The sequence below is a fragment of the Miniopterus natalensis genome, chromosome 4 (genome assembly GCF_054644295.1).
Source record: "Miniopterus natalensis isolate mMinNat1 chromosome 4, mMinNat1.hap1, whole genome shotgun sequence".
NCBI lineage: Eukaryota > Metazoa > Chordata > Mammalia > Chiroptera > Miniopteridae > Miniopterus > Miniopterus natalensis.
The window spans coordinates 36,416,331-36,433,676 of record NC_142084.1 but is presented as its reverse complement, the minus strand read 5'-3'; positions in this window follow the sequence as shown (position 1 = coordinate 36,433,676).

Genomic DNA, 17,346 nt, shown 5'->3' with positions numbered 1-17,346 from the left:
ATTTGTAAGCAGCATGTTTAGACCTCAGAAGATGTCCTCACAGAAAAAATATTATAAATGGTGATCAGGTTTCCAGGTTGCCACACATTAAACAAAAATTTAACCTGTGAGGTAACATACTACATACTGGCAATTGAACTAAAGGAACTTACACTCTTGGTTTCCTTTCTTTTAATCTTTTTAACTGACTAATATTTGAAATTAAGTACTTTAAAACAAGCTCATAGACATGAACTCCCTGCCCCCTAGGGAGAAGCCAGTTCCCTGTGGGCCATGCTCAGAGCTAGATTCACAAAACTTTCTGGGACCAGAGCAGCAAGAGGTAGCAGAGCCCTGAGCCCAGAGGACCAAGGCACTCCGGATGGGCCTGAGGCCGCTGAGAGGGCCCTGGGGACCCTGATGCCCACCACCCCCAGCTCCCAATTCCAGTCAACAGAAGGGAAGGTCTGAGCATTGTGCCAGGCCTTATGCCGACCAGTGCACAGAATTGTCTCAACTAATCTGCATAATCAAATAATGAAGTACATGTATTAGTCCCATTTTTCAGATAGAGAAACTGAGGCTCAGAGGTCAGTGACTTTTTCAAAGTCAGTACAATAGAGTCCTGCTGATCCCAAAGCCTTGGCTCTTAACTGGCTACACATTGAAGTCATCCCGGTGTCATTAAAAATACCCACCCTGGCCATTTTGACTTAGTGATAAGAGCATCAACCCACGGACCAAAGAGTCCTGGTTCGATTCCCAGTCAAAGGCATGTACCTGGGTTGCAGGTTCTCCCTGCCCACATCGGGGTGCAGGCGGGAGGCAAACAATTGATGTGTGTCTCTTACATCGAAGTTTCTTTCTCTCTCTCCCCTTCCCACTCTCTCTGAAAACAGTAGAAAAAATATCCTCAGGTGAGGATTAAAAAAAATATACTGATGCCTGGCTCCCCCCAAACACAGCATTTCTGATTTAATTCATCTCAGGGACAGCCTGAGTATCTGGACTTTTTAAAAGCATCCCAGGTGACTCTAATGCACAGCCCAGGTGGAGAGGCACCATCTTCACCAGTATTTCTCAGTGTGGTCCTCCCCGCCTGCTGCCATCGCCTGAGCTGATATAACATGAGGATTTCTAGGCCTCCTCCTGGATCCATTATCGAGCATGGATTTCATGCTGGCCAAACATACACGGCCTCCCGTAGCTCACACAGCACTCCCATGAGTTGTACATTATTCCCATTTTACAGGTAAGGAAGCTGAGCTCCATCTCGCTGCCTCCCAAAGAGGAAAGGTCACACACCCTTTGGGGGTGGGGCTGAGGGAGTGAACAGCTGGTAGAAGCTTAAGTGAGCATCAGTGGAGCCCATGGAGAAGGAGGAAGGGTATGGAAGGTTCTGGAGCAGCAGGAGGGAAGAGGTGAGGCTTGGAGGAACGGGCCCAGTGGGCCTCTGAGTGCAGCCCGAGAGGAATGCTGAAGGATGTAAGGAGATTTTTCCACAAGGAGGAATTTTGGGGATGCCGAGTGAAGAGGGAGGAGAAGACAGACATGGGAGGGAAATCGAGGCTGAGGTGGGGTAAAGGGCTGCCCTGAGGTACCAGCAGAGATACAATGCACTGGCCAGTCCTGCGTCTCCGCTGATTACACGCTGGGTCCGCCTGCACTGCGCTGACTGTCTGTAATGTGACCCAGACCTGTGGTCTCAGATTAGACTCACCAACGACGCTCTTTCCACAAACACCAGCTTAACCAAGAAGTCACTTGGTTTTGCTGACACCAGGATGACCAACAACTGCCTCAGAGGACTTCCTGAGATTTCTACACATCAAAGGGGGAGGGAGCGTTACCTCCTCTCGACCTAAAACACAGCATCTCTCTTTGGCTTATCCTTGAAGTCTGAATGTTTTGTCTCAGGCAAGGCCCAGCTCCTTCGTGGGCATCCTAAGAAGACAGTAAAATCCAGCACACAGATGGTGCAGAGTGATTGCGCTACTTAAGAATATAGGGGTGCTGTCATTTCCCCATCTCTCTAGGGCTTGTTAAGGAAAAAGGGAAAGGCATCTATCCCTGCTTGATGAAAAAACATAAAAGGTTAAGAACAAACAGTTAAAAGCTGCTCCAACTTTGAACTGCGATACCTGCATCTTGGCTGCCACACCAAACAAGTCATTGCAACACAGCACACAGCCTGTGTCAACGTGATGCACAGAAACCCCAGCTAACTGAGTGGATTAATCATAGGCCAGTCAGGTCCTGCAGAAAAAGAAACATAACAAAACACAAGGAAAAAATCCACCAGCCCCCAAACAGGAAAAACCATGTGTAACAGCAGGAGATGGGAGCCTGGGGCTGTTCTGCTACATTAGCAACAGGATAAAGAATTTCAAATACTGGATACCTGCTTTGCTCTTCTCTTCTTTTCCTTGCTTTGTCTTTTTCTTTTTGATCAATCTTTTTTATTTGTTTTTTATAAAGTCCTTAATGTTTTTTAATTTTTAATTTTTTAAATTACAGTTTACATTCAATATTATTTTGTATTTGTTTCATCCCTTCTTCCTTTCTGTTTAGCCTTCCTGCTTTCCCTTAGATTGTGTTCGGTTCTCGCCTTTGTTTCTGGGACTTTGTTAGCAGCGCAGCCTCAGAATTTCGGTCTCTGGCAGGTCCCAGGCAAACCTATCTGGGCCTGGAATTCCAGGCAACACAGCTTCAGCCAGCCTTGGATGCCTCACCTCCCTGAACCCGTTTCCCATTCTCTTCAGCGGACCCACCAGCTCATCTCATTCCACCCTTAATTTCCAGTTGGAAGATTCTCAGCAGCCGCACAATTACAGGGCCTGGGAGCTGTGATTCCAACTTTGTCCACTCTCTCAAGAGAAGTTATATCTTGTCAAACCACTAGGGGGAGTAAATCCCAGGGTTACCAAACCAGGACTCCACACCTGGGGCTGCAGCTGGAGCTTCAGTCAAGCAGGGCCTCTCAGTCACGGCTTCTTCATCCAGCTCTCCAGAGGCCCCTAAGAATCAGAACTGGAAAAAGTCAGTTCACAAAAACTGTTTGCCAAAATCACTCCTCATCGGTGCCCTAAAACATGTCAGGTTTTCAGAGATCAACATAGTGACCCTTTCCAGCAAGAGCCCGGTGACTCATTGGAGCTTCAAACCTTGGGTGCTTAAATGTAGAAACCCCAGGATTTAATCCTTAGTTCTGACTCACTTAAAACTACACACAAGCCAAACACAGACCCTGCCCCAGAGGCATGTTCCATCAAGAAAGGGTTATGGGCAGCTGAGCCCGGCCTTGCAGTATCAATAAAGCAGCTCCTTGAGGTATGAAAAAAAGAAAGCGTTCAAAACAAGACTCGTCCAACGAGGCATCCTGTTGGAAACTACAGGAGGCAGCCTGTCAGGAGTGAGAGGTGAGACCAGACACAAGAAGTTCCATTTAGTGGATGCAACAGCCAAGGGGTGAGATTCCATTTTCTGATATTTTGAAGAATAAAAAGCCATGTATCTGACTGTGATTCGATCTAAAGTGGTGTGGTAAAATTAAAGGTAGTCTGAAGATTGCATGAATTCTCTGCAAAGGAGCGGGGCAGAGAGCTGGGCAGAGTCTGCAGAGATTCCTGGGGCAGGCAGACCATTTGGTTGGTAAAACATCAGAAAAGAGGGCCGGCTCCACAGGGGCAGAGAAAAAGCAAGGAAAGGAAGAAATCTAGAGATATTCTCAAGAATATGTCTACGTAGTAGCTGCCCACTCATTCGTTCATTCATTATCAAGTGCACTGAGAATGTACCACAGGCCTAGCGCTGTGCCAAGCACTGGAATTCAGGGCTGAGCAAACCGATAGCAGCGGCCCTGACCTGGTGGCGTTTCTGGAGTGTGAGCACACTCATTAGCGCAAAGCCAGCTAATCCACCACCGCTGTGCTGCAAGAGACAAGTCCGGTGCCCTGGGGGCCTGGACAAGGGGACTAGCCTGGTCTGGAGGCCACAAGAGCCTTCACAGAAGCTCTGTCTTGTCTGAGGACTAGTAATACAGTGCTAGCTAGGTAACTGGAGTGCAGGTATGCGTGGTGGGTGGACAGGTAGGCGAAAGGGGGAGGTTCCGGGCTGAGAAACAGCAATAAAAACACCTGAAAAGGGAAAGGCCATGGAATGGCTGAAGAATTCGGAAAAAAGTCCAAGGTCGCTGTCGCATAGAGACATGGGAGAGAGGAGGATCTGCCAAGCCAGGGCCCACCCACACAGGGCCACGGTCAGTAGGCTTACTGTAACCAGAGGCTCTCAACCAAGATGATTTTGTTACACACATGCCACCTCCCCAGCCCCCAGGGACATTTGGCAATGTCTGCAGACACTTTTCCTTGTCGCAACCAGGAAACAGAGTGTTCCTGGTATCCAGGGAGTAGAGGTCAGGATGTCGTTAAGTCTCCTGCATTGCCCAGGATGGCCCACGACACGGGACAAACCCGCTCAAAGTATCAGCAGTGCCCAGGGCCAGGAGCCTGCTGTGGAATGAGGATGGGAGCCGCTGAAGGGCTTGAAGCTGCGAGATTCTGTGATGAGATTTGTTTCCAAAAGATCCCTCTGATGTCGGCGTGGACTGATGGGCACGCCAGTGTAGACGTAAACGGATCTGTCTGGAAGCCTATTGTGGACAAGACAGGATGGCGGCCCCGTGGGGGGGGGGGTGTCAGTGGACAGAGAGGAGTGCATGGAGGGGGAAGATGTTTGAAAGAACAAGCCAGTCGGATGTGGTAACAGATTGGTTGTGCGAGAGCTCAGCCCACGTGTCTGAAGCGGCAGAGCCCCAGGCAAGGCTTAAATCAGATGCTTTGTTTGGATGGTGTGATACCCAGGCAGAGAGGGGGAGTTTCCTCCTGCACCCGGGCTTTGGAGGAGCTGCAGTGACACACAGCTAGCCACTCAGGGTGGGCTGTTGGAGAAACTGCCCCCAGAACAGTCCTCTGGAGGGAGGAAAGGAGAATTTATCTTCTATCTTCTATTGCCCATCTCTCACTGATCAGCTCCCCCCAGGGCAGTTTTTAAACATATCTGTAAATTCTTTGGCATTCCTCCCACCATGAGGTGGGGACTACATCCTTTACTGCGACTCTGGGCTGGCCTTAACACCTCACTCTTAGCCAGGAGAAAGCAGCAGAAGTGATGCAGTGTTACTTCCGAAGGTCGGTCATGAAGGGCCACATGGCTTCTGCCTCGCTCACTGGAGCACTGTGCTTGGAGCCTTGGGCTGCCATGTAAGAAGTCCACGGCCAGCATGAGCCACGCACCTGAGAGTGAAGGTACTTTCAGGTGATTCTATTACAGCCGCTTCCAGCCCTTGAGCCTCCCAGCCTTGGCCTCAGACACAAGCCAGCCCTACACTGTCCCACTGACCCACATAATCCATGAACCTGATTAAATGGCTGCTCTAAATCCCATTTGGGGTAATGTGTCACACCTGCATAGTCGCTGGAACAACCTCTAGTTATAACAACTCGTCTTCCAGGTTGCATCCATTGGCCCCTCTGACATCACCCCGGGCCCTCTGGTGTGGCACTTCAGACCGGAGCCGGGACACAGTATGGCTGGCAGTCCTCACGTGGCAGATTACAGATACCCCACGGGGAATCAGTCGGCACAGTGGAGCCGACGTGGAGAGTGCGGCTGAGGATTCAGCAGAGAGACGAAGTCAAAAGTGTTGGTCAATAAAACCATACTAAAAAAAAAAAAAAGCCTTGGCTGGGGTGGCTCCACTGGTTCAACATTGTCCCATGGACCAAAAGGTCGCCAGGTGGGTTCTCAGGCAGGGCCTATAGCCAGGTTTCAGGCTCAGTCCCCAGCAGGGGCCCTGCAGGAGGCAGCCGATCAATGTTTCTCCCTCACATCAATGTTTCTCTCTCTCCTTCTCCCTTCCTCTCTCTCTAAAATAAGTAAAAACATACTTAAAATTAAAAAAGAGCATTGGGCATGGTGCCTCAGATGTGTCTGATGGATGGGAAGCAGGAGCTAAGGATTCCCACATTTCTGGTTCCTGACTTGAGCAACCAGGTGGGTTAATGATGGTGCCACTTACTAAGATAAGAATTAGATAAAAGGAGGGGCTCAGCTTGAAGTGCCCATGAATCCATTGGATATGGCAAGAAATGGGAGCTCAGCACCAAAGATAGCCAAGGTCACTAATCTTAAGACTGCCAGGCCCCAAGAGGGCTTACGGTCCACCCCTGATTCTTCTTTCCTGTGTGATGAATATTTTCTAGGTTTAGGATGGGATCCTTGCCCAGCTGAATCATGTATGTCAAGACTAGTGTTAGAGAAGACAGAGGTGGCCCCCAGGACAGTATATGGCATCTGCAAGATGTGCCTATCACTATCAGATTTTTTTAATGTGAGAGGAAAATATTTCAGTTATTTTAAAATACATTGGAGCCCTTTCTCCACATGCAACATCCTCTCTCCTCCCTCTCACCTTTAACGTAAATTGCAGATGTTCTCCGTGTGCATAATGTTAGTCTGTTTTGCATTATTTAGATAATTGGTGCCTTTGACTCATGTTCTTGTCAGCGTTACTTTAGTCCATAGACTCAATATCTGCAGGCTTGGAGGAGATCTCAAAAGGGGAGTGGAGCCCACTACCTCCTGTCCCTGACTGTAGGTAGGCAGAGTCCTCTTCTGAGACAACTCAAGGTCAGCCCTGGGGACACTAGCTGTGATTCCTGCAAGGGCAGGGCCTGGTCTCCCACAACCGGCTCCTTCCTCCTTTCCCAATACACAGGTTCAGGCTCTTCCAGGTGCCTCTCTCCCGACCCCACCACTAAAATAAAAAAAGACAGTGCCTATAAGGGTAATGACTTTTGATGATTTACAAAATCATAACGGGGTGGGGATACAACAGGAATGGAGAAGGGAAAAACGGATGAAGTGTTTACTGAGACCATATTCCAAGTCTTGTGATGTTCTGGGCTTTTATCTCAATGAAGCCTCACAAAATCCTGTTGTTATTAGTGACCCATATTTTTTACATGAAGAAACTGAGGCACAAAGAGATTTGCTTGCCCAAGATTGTGCAGTTAATAAAATGCAGGACCAGAGTCCATGTCTGGCTCCAAGGCAGCGCTCTTGGGACTCTCCCTTTCTTCCCAAGAGCCTTGGAATCCGTGACTCCCTACAGAGCAGAAGGCGCCTCTCCGAAGGGCGGGAGACCCGGCCGCGCGCACGGAGCCGCTGTCCCTCTCCAGAAGCACCACCAGGTGGCGCAGTGAGCGGCTACAACCCTGCTGCTTTTTCTGGGCGCGCTTGGCGAGACAGACAAGCGTGGGTAAAACAGCTGCAAGGAGACTGTCAAAACAGACTTCTATTTAGGAAAGTGCAGCCTCCTGCCTGGCCCCGTCTCCCACCGCGAAGCTTGGTTGGCTCTCCGCAGGCTATAAATGAACTCGCTTCTTTCTCCCTCCCCCACCCGACTGCTAACCCACATCTCGAATTCTATTTTCTCTCCTCCCTGACACGGGCCCACCCACGTCAGGGGATAGTGTGTCCTGAAGAGAGAGGGCAGCAGCCCGGCTGAGTGAGAAGAGAATCCTTCCCCATAGCAACTGGTGGGCTGTGCCCCAAGCATGCCCCTTCCCACCACTGAGCCAGCACCGCGCATCGCAACGTCCCCACCGCGCCACACGCGGATCTGAGCACATGCCCGTCGGAATCAGCGGCCTAACAAAGGAGCACAAGCAGGGCGACTTAAATAGCACAAACGTATGTTCTCACGGGGCTAGAGGCTGGAAGTCGAAGACCAAGGTGTCGGCAGGTGCGTTTTCTCTGAGGCCTGTCTCCTGGCCCGCGGGTAGCCGGCTTCTCGCTGTCCTCAGGGGGTCATTTCTCCATGTGTGCATCCCTGGGGTTCCCCTGTGCGCCCTAACCTCTTCTTTCAGGACACCGGTCAGATGGCATTAGGGCCCTCACTAAAAGCCTCATTTTTTTGTAATTACCTCTTTGAAGGTGCCATTTCCAAATACAGCCACATCCTGAGGTTCTTAGGATTAAGGCTTTGATATATGAATTTGGGGACACAGTTCAGTCCAAAACAAGACCCAGTCACTTATTTTTTTTAACTCCTGAGTAGAGCACCCGCCAGGTGGCTCAGCAGGTTGGAGCACTGTCCCATACACCAGAAGATTGCGGGTTTCGTTCCCGGTCAACACACATCCTGCGGGTTCGATCCCTAGTCAGGAGTGTATGGGAGGCAATAGATTGATGTTTCTTTCTCACGTCAATGTTTCTTTCTCTCTCTGTCTCCCTTCCTCTCTCTCTAAAAATCAATTTTAAAAACATCCTTGGGTGAGGATTTAAAAAAAAAAAAAAAGGTCCTGAGTAGAGGGCAGAATTTTGTGCTTAATTTTGACCCCAAGAGGTCATAGGAAAAGTCATGGTGACCATATGCTCATGAGGTTCACTTCATGAACTTCCTCAATTGTATGGTGTTAAGGAGAAAAGCGCTAAAATAATCTAAAACCCAAAGTGGCCTGTCCTGGGGAACTGGGAGAGATTAGCCAAAGAACATATATACATAGCCATGGACACGGAGTGTAACGTGGTGAAGGCCGGGGGTGGGGCTGAGTGGAGGGGGCCAAAGGGGGAGAAAGTGGGGAACATCTGTAATAGTGTCAACAACAAAAATAAATAAATAGGTGGCCTGTCCTGGGGCTCGCCTGGTAGCCCTGATGGGTCTGGTTTGGGGTCTCTAACTGGGGAACTACCTAGAAAACCACTAAGTGTCTACTTCCCCTTGAACAGCAGTTTTCCCCCCTCTCTCCCTTTTGAGCATCCCCCTGCGCAGAGACTTCTGGAGGTCACAGAACTCCCTCATTCTCTGGATTCTTTCTAACAAGGAGGCTATCTGGATCTACCTGACTCACCCTGGGTGGCTGTAGGGGTGGCAAAATTGTCCCCAGGTTAAAAGTTCAGGCCAGAAGGCTGTGCAACCTGGGAGTGCCCCAGGCCAGGCTACACAGTACCACATTTAGAAGAAACTCACAGAGAATTTTAAAATTCCAAAGAATTGTAGAGGAGAGACAAGGGAGATGCCTAATTAGAGAATAAAGAAGGGGCTCCTGTTGAACAGTGGCCAACAGAGCCTAGGACTGGGGAGCTGGGTCCCCCTAAACTGGGGACTGATGTGTGGCCATTTGGACACCATGGCTCTCCAGAGCCTGCTTTTCCCAAGTCGCTATGCTATCCCCTCCGAGGACACACTAGCACTAGTCTAACAGCTTTAGGAATTCCCAGCTCACTCCCTGGTCGGCCTTCTCAAGGGCAACATGCCTTCTTCTAGAGGTAAGATTTCTGTATCCAGGTGTTCAAGGTCGAAGTTATACGATGCTGGAACCACAGCTGAGTATTGGCAACAGTTGTGCTTCTGGCCTCACAGTCCAGGCCGTACATGGTTTTGTCAGACGCGTCACAGGCGGGGAAGGTCAGGGGTATCCAGAATGTCTATTTTAGTGACAAAGTGCTGTCCCTTCCACTATGAAAGTGGTCTTTTGTAATCGCCCTGATACAAGGGAACTGGCTGATGGCCTGGGGAAGGACGACATTCTCTAGGAAAGTGTTGCTTCCCATCCTTGCAACTTTGGGCTATTAGCTCGGACATTTTTGTTCCCAAGGAAGGAACACTTCCATCCAGGGCCATTGCGATGGTTCCAACTGGAAGCTGAGTCTGCCATCTGGCCACTTTGGGTTCCTCATGCCAGAGAGTCAACAAAGAAGGGAGCTGTGCACGTGATCTGAGGTGATGGGTCCTGATGATCAAGGGGTCAGGGGGCACCGAGGAATATATCTGGAAGGCAGGTGCTTCCCCAGGCTGTCCCTTAGTCCCCTCACACCCTGGATTTACATCCTTGGAAAACCACATTATCAGGACTGCTAATGGCCCAGAGCTTTCAGGAATGAAGGTTTGGCTCATCCACCAGGCTCAGAATCATGTCCAGCCAAATCAGTTAAAGATAAAAGAAACGTGACATAGTAATGGAGAAGGTGTTTTAAGTACCAACTTAGGCCTCTTGGTCAGCTATAGAAACAACACTGTACTAGTTCTGAGCATTTCTTATTTACTTTGATATGAATTTGTGTCTACATTAACTAATTTTTCTTTCCCCCTGTTCCATTCACCTACCACCTAACACAGTATTTAACTTTCTGTCTCACAGAGACAATGTGAGAAGACAAATAATCATCACCCAAAGGGGGCAAAGGGACATTGGATCCTCTTCAGGAAAAGAGTATGTTTTGGGTTGTGTGAGGGACAGTTACAGTGTGATAGATGGAATTGTAATTTGGGAGTAAATCTAAATATCATTAAAAGAAGAATAGAGATTCCACCTCGACATGTGCTCTGGTGGGTTTGCACAGTGTCAGCTTAGTGAAGCCAGACATACATTTTCTTCCTGAGAAGTTCTGGGTTCATCTGGGCCGCAAGAGACATTTTGTGTGAGATTTGGAAAGCAGAAGCAAAGCAACAGCTTTCTTTTCATGCCAGAAGGTCATCGCAGAACACAAGGTGCCGTTGCCGCTCACACACGTTGTCCCGTATGCTGGCTGTCCCTGCTGGCGCGGGACAGCAGCTGGCCTGCAGCCCGCAGCTCCCACCAGACCTCCCCTGATGGCACTGATTGGGCTGGGTGCCTGCTTCATTCCAGATCAAGGGACCCTGATTCCCAGCGTCGGTGTTGCAGGTGGGAGGTGAGGAGAGGCTGCCCCTCCTCGTGGGCTCCAGCCCACCCTCAGAGGGCCTGGTGCGCCCCTGCTTCCCCCCCCCCACCCAGCTGCCTGCCCTACTGACTTCAGGCCCAGCAACGGAAGCAACAGCCGGGTACAGGTGGGAAAACCCGCTCGCGAGGCTGCTCAGGGGCAGGCTCATCCGATCCCTCAATATACAGGGTGGGGCAAAAGTGGGTTTACAGTTGTGAGTATGTGAAACACAGAGTTTATTCTTGTATTATTATTTATTAATTACTGTATTATTTTCCATAAGAACAGCTGTAAACCTATGTTTGCCTCACCCTGTATATGCATGTTGCTATAAACCAGGGTGGGGAAACTTTTTTCTGCCAAGAGCCATTTGGATATTTATAACATCATTCTCAGGCCACACAAAATTATTAACTTAAAAGTTAGCCTGCTGTATTTGGTCAAACATTTAGTTAACTCACCAAATGGGCCAGACAAATGATTTTACAGGCCTTAAATGACCCAAGGGCAGGACGTTTCCCACCCCTGATATAAACTAAATGTTTGTGTCTCCGCAAAAATGCATATGCTGAAACCTTAACTCCCAATGTGATGGTATTAGAGGGTGGGCCTTTGAGTGAAGCCCACTTCATATCAGTCCATCCCTCATTTATGGAACCCATTCCCTGAATTGGATCCCCACTCGTAGACACTTAGAGTTGTTAGGTTATAAGGGCAGAGCTCTCATGATTGGGATTACTGTCCTTATAAGAGAGACCTCAGGGAGCCCCCTCACCCCTTCCAGGTGAAGGACACAGAAAAAAGGCATCTATGAACCAGGCAGTGGGCCCCCACCAGACACTGAATCTACTCGTGCCTCATCACCTTGACCTTAGACTTCCCAGCCTCCAGAACTGTGAAAAATAAAGTTTTGTTGTTTATAAGCCACCTGATCCATGATATTGTTATGGCAGCCCAAATTGCTTAAGACAAAAATACATATATGTGTATATGTGTGTATAAATGCATGTGTGCAATGTATGTGTTGGCGCAGGAGGCATGTTTCTGCTTCTCTGATTGAACTCTGACCGACACAGTCGAAGGTGGAGAATGAATGCAAGTAACACAAAGGAAGAGCTGTGCCAGTCCTTGGCCTCTTTTTCCTTAGCTTTCTTCCCCACTTTTCCCTGCTCAGAATTACAGGGGACCGACTCACCTGGTCTCTGTTTCCCAGGCCCCTGGTCCAGCTGGCTTCTAGCTTAGTTTAGCCAAAGGAAACCCTGATGAGAGGCAGGAGGGCAGGGGGAGGAAGAGCTGAGGAAGCCCTCCGTCTCCTTCTGCCTCGGACAGCTGGCCTTGTCTGCATCTTTTCTGTCTCCGAGCATGCCCACCATGGTTTCACCTGCCACCCAGGGACTCTGGTCCTGGGCTCCTGTGAGGCTGTCTCCATCTTTGCCCCCAGCCTAAGGGCGGTAGAGCTTCATGCTATTCCTACTTTTTGGGTAGCAACCCTCCCCTGCCCCAGCCCATTTCACTTCTCAGCCCATCCTTCATTAATGGAACCCATTCCCTGTATTGGATCCCCACAGCTTAGACACATAGAGTAGTTTCTTTCTGCCTGACTGGACCCAGACTGATATGGTCCACTTGAAGTTTGAGTTCATAAATTGAAAGTGAACACAATCAGGGTGGCATGTGGCTCCCCCAGTAGCATTCGGCTTTTCTCCAGGTGCAGGCACAGACGAGGTGGAGAGATGGATTTAACTTGGGCTGGAGTTTTGCCAGGAAAAAATGATGGAAGGAGGAGGAGCTCAAGGTGACTTTAAGAGTGACCCTAAGACTCTCAGTGGGGCGGGGAGACGAGTGAGTTTACGAAAGGGTGAACGGCAGTGCAAAGATGAGAAAGTCAGTGGGTTTAAAATTCATGCATGTTTTATCATTTTTAGAGCAGAGGTGCTCCAGGAAGGGAGCAGAAAGTGTACGTAAGGTAACCAGGGAATAGGATGCTTGAAGTCAAAATTTAAGAGATGCAGCAATTACGGGTGGCAAGATATATGGCCTGGCCTTGGGAGTGAGTGACTGAGACAGGCTGGAGGACAAGGCCCATGGGAATGAGAGGAAGGGACAGTGAGGTCAAGGTGGTGAATGCATTATCTATATGGATATTGAAAGGCCAATATCCACCCAGAGACTTCGAAAGGCTCTGGGCCTCTCATCTCTTGTTAACCTTGGAGCAGGGGCTCCAGCTTGCTCTGCCCTCCTCTCTCCGGCTCTCCTCTCCCTCACATCCCCCTCCATGCATGGCCACAGGTGCTCCTCCGTTCCCCAAGCCCATCAGCACAAAGCTGTTATGTGTGATAGACCTTTACCAAGTATTTGCAGGTAAAAGAGGAAACCACAGCAGAGCATAGGCTAGAAATAACACTGAAAGTTACACCTAATATTCTAGGGTTCTTAAAAGGAATTTCTCAAAGACCATTTTCCTCCTTAGGTCCCAACTCTGCCAGTTTTGTTCAGGTCACCTCTCTCTAGAGAGACTCTTCACCTTTCTTCCTCTTCAGGTCATCTGGTTCCCCAAACCCCCTTTATTGCAAGCCCCCAAGGTCATGCTCTTAAGTTCACATATAGTGGATAGTAACACACACTTTTGCCACCATGGGACCCACCTTTTAGCTATTTTCCTAAAGAAGGGAGCCACCAACCTCCAAGAGGAATTCTGTTCCTTCCCCAAAATGCAGAATTACAAGAAATTGTTCTAATACACCAACTTTATCATGTTCCTATTACCCAAGATAAAATGACATCATGTTGGTAATAGTGTTCAAAATCTGAAAAGTACTTTTCTCGTTCAAATATAAGAAGAGAGAAATTTTACATACAATCCCACAGCCCAGTCTAGTAAAGAGATGATCCAAGAACCAAAGATTCATTTGTCGCAGGGCCCCAAGTATGCAAACCAGGGGAAGGTGGGTTGTGGGTAAATGCGAGGCTCAGTTAAATGAACAAATGAAGTGTGTGTATATGATGCTATGATTTATGATAAGAGATATATACATGTGGTCTTTGTCCCTGTTTCTGTCACAGGGCTCCTAAAACTTTTGGAATAGTTCCAGAGCTATTAAGGTGAAAAGAGTGTCTTATTATTCATAACAACCCCATTTCAACCACACCTGGGTGTCTGCTAATGAGATGGCTCCTGGAAAGCCCCGAAGGATGGGGGCTTGTGTACTGGAGAACCAACCATGTGATTAGAAAATTGAAACTTTCAGACACACACACACTAGGGGAGGGAGAGGAGCTGAAGGTTGAATCGATCACCAATAGCCAGTGATTTAATCAATCATGCCTATGCAATGAAGCCTCCATACAAACCCAAAAGGATGAGGTCCAGACAGCTTCTAGGCTGCTGGACACCGGAGGTGTTGGGACAGGGGCGCAGTGGGCATGGAGGCTCCTTGCCCCTTCCCACGTACCTTACCCGGTGCATCTCTTCCCTCTGGCTGTTCCTGAGTAATATCCTTTCATAATAAACCAGTAATCTAGCAAATTGTTTTTCTGAGTTCTGTGAGCTGTTCCAGCAAATTAATCTAACAAAAGGAGGGCATTTGCTGTAACCTTCAGTTTATAGCCAGTAGGTCAGAAGCTTAGGTGACAGCCTGGGCTTGCGATTGGCATCTGAAGTAGGGGGCAGTGCCGTAGGACTGAGCCTTTACCCGTGGGGTCTGATACTGGCTCCGGGTGGTGCCAGGCCTGAATTTAATTATAGGACACCCAGCAGGTGTTGCAGAATTGATCGGTGTGGGAATGACCCCACACATCCGGTGTCAGAGATGTTGTGAGTGGTGGTGTACTGTGAGAGGAGGGGAGAAACACAGGCGTGTTTTCCTTTAACATGTAACACAAGGAGGTATTTACTAGGCAGTTTTTCGCCCTCTCAATGGAAACATTTCAGAATTATGATGGAAGCCAGGCTGGGCTGGAGAGTGAATGGGGATGAGAAAGCGGGTGAAACGACTGTGCCTTTGCTTTTCTGGGAGCTGAATGTGAAAAGGAGGACACTTAGGTGCAGCACCCCTGACATGATCCAGGCTTTGTCCTGCAGTCCAGTTATTTTACACTCATCGTGTGACCCTAAACCCTAACACAGGGCACCCCTGAGGCACCCCGTTTTCCACCGACATACACCGAGGGCGGTGCCAGCTATGCCCTTTCCTGAGTGAGTGTTTTGATAGAGTTTGGGGGGAAAGAAGTAGAAAGGAGATGTGCAAACAGGTCTGCAGCCGTGGAAAGAAGAGGAAGGAGGTGTGCTGTGCAGTGAATTATGTCCCCCCCTCCCCCAAAAGCCGTGTGTTGAAGCCCTCGCCCCACTGTGATTGGATTTGGAGATAGGACCTGTAAGGAGGAAACTGGGTGAAATGAGGTCATAAAGGTGGAGCCCTAATCCAACAGGACTGGTAGCCTTATAAGAAAGGGAAGAGACACCGGGAGTCACCACCGACTCTCACACACACACACACACACACACACGAGAGGCCATGTGAGGACACGGTGAGAAGGTGGCCACCTGCAAGCCAGGAAGAGAGTCCTCAAGAGAAAGCAACCCTACCAGGAGATTGATGTTGGACTCCAGCCTCCAGACCTGTGGTAAAATTAGCAGACTAATACAGGAAAAATAATTTCTAAACAAACAAATAAATAAATAAATAGGGGGCAGTCTGTCTAGGATACTGAATCTAGATTTTTCCTTCACAATTTTGTGTAGTTCTGGCTCTGGGGGCATAACTGGAGAGGGAAGGGGAGAAGGGGAGGGGGGGGGAATGCGACACAGGCGGATTTGTCACACAACAAGGACACTGGCTCCTACAGGCCAGGCCCCCCACTTCTCCCTCCTCCCTCCCCTGCATTTGCCGTCCTCTATCCCCTGGATTTCTGGGGCTGGCTGTCAGACTGAGGCAAATACACGGCCTCAAACAAAGGCAGTTGTTTGAGTTGGGAGCTCTCTGCCTTAATCTTGAGTCACTTTATTGTCTTCTCAAAGGTTCGCTTAGTTTTTCAATACCCCAGTCTAGATAACTAAAGTTCCCTGGTGGGAGCCGTGGAGGGTTTTTTCCCCCTTCTGATTGATGCGGGGATCAAAAGGAGCTTTAGAGTCTTTCCTGTCGTTAAGGACCCACCGAGAGCCGCTCTGCCCAGGCTGCCGTGATCCTCGGACGCGGGGGATTAGGCCGGGTTCTCGGGGGCTGGAGGGACCTGGCGCCTCTCTTTGCGAGCATATAATGCACCCTAAGTGGCGTATCGCTCACAGATCCATCCCCCCTCCTTCATTTCTAACCTTGGGGGAGGGCTGCATTAATTACTTAAACAGTCAGCAGCTCACATCTCCTCAGCTGCAGCGCTCACGTGGCTGCCTCTCTCATCACCCGCAGGTCGGGCTGCCAAGGGTGGGCGACGGAGGGCGGCCTTGCAAGGGGCGTCTGTTTGAACCAGGCCCATTTCCAGCTGCTTTGCAATGCAAATGCTTACAAGCACGTCCTCGCTCGCTCCTTAGAATTCCGTGGAAAAAAGACACTTAGGAAGGATATGGCTGGGTTTGTTTCCAGCCTCCCCTCTTAATGCTAAAAGCAGTGTGTCCAGCTCATCCTTTGGGGTGGCTGTTTTTTGAGTTTATATCCTAAGGAAAATTACTTCATTCTACAAGAAGAACAGCTTAAAGTGGGAACCATTTAATGCTGTTGTTTTAAATTTATTTAAAATAGTGTCTTTTAAATGGGCCTCTTAAAACTGTTGGCCCTGGGAGCATGGTTTTTCTGTGCACGGCTCCAGGCTCTTTGGGCTCTGTTCATTGTGAGGGCAGCTCGCTTGCAGAGACCTGCGGGAGGTCAACGTGATCTCAGCATTTCTGTGTCTGGCCAGGTACCCACCAAGCACGCAGTAAGCACACACTAAATAATTTCCTTGGTGAATTATTTACGGTGCGGATGCATTAATCTTTTAGACTCTAAAACGTGGGTTTGGCCGTGTAAATCTTTTTCATAAATGGGCATTTTCCTTGTATTCATTGCACTGTTAGCAGTTCAACCCCCCAAAAATGTTATCATGTGCTAGATGATGTTTTTCTCTGATTGGTTTAGTTTTTTATGTTAAAGTGACACCCATAAATATTACCGAGATTGACAATCTTCTGATAGTTCTTCTGGCAGAAATTCTCAAACTCCTAAGCAAGGTGAAGGAAGCACAGCTTTTTTTTGTCTCTGGAACTCAGAGACATTTTCATGGATGGAATTTAAGATGGTAAAAGGCCACAGCAGAGTGGACAAAAGGAGTCCTGGGGCAATTCATTCATTCTTTTACTCTTCCATTGACACAAGCATTTACTGGGGCTCAGCCCTGCTTTGAGAAGCCCATAGTCTAAGGAAACACATGAGCAAGTAACAGTGGACATTTTCACAGCTTTTTTATTTATTAAATGTCAGTTGGCCCAGGAGCATCTTGCAAATCAGATGGGCTGTAGCAGACACTACTAAGATGAGACAATTGGGCGTCGGAGGCCTGCAGCCTACCCACCTGTTCTGAGCAGGAGGCAGGTCAGCTGAGCAAAGGTGCTATGGGGTGTGTGACCAGGACTGCGCAGACAGGAGCAGC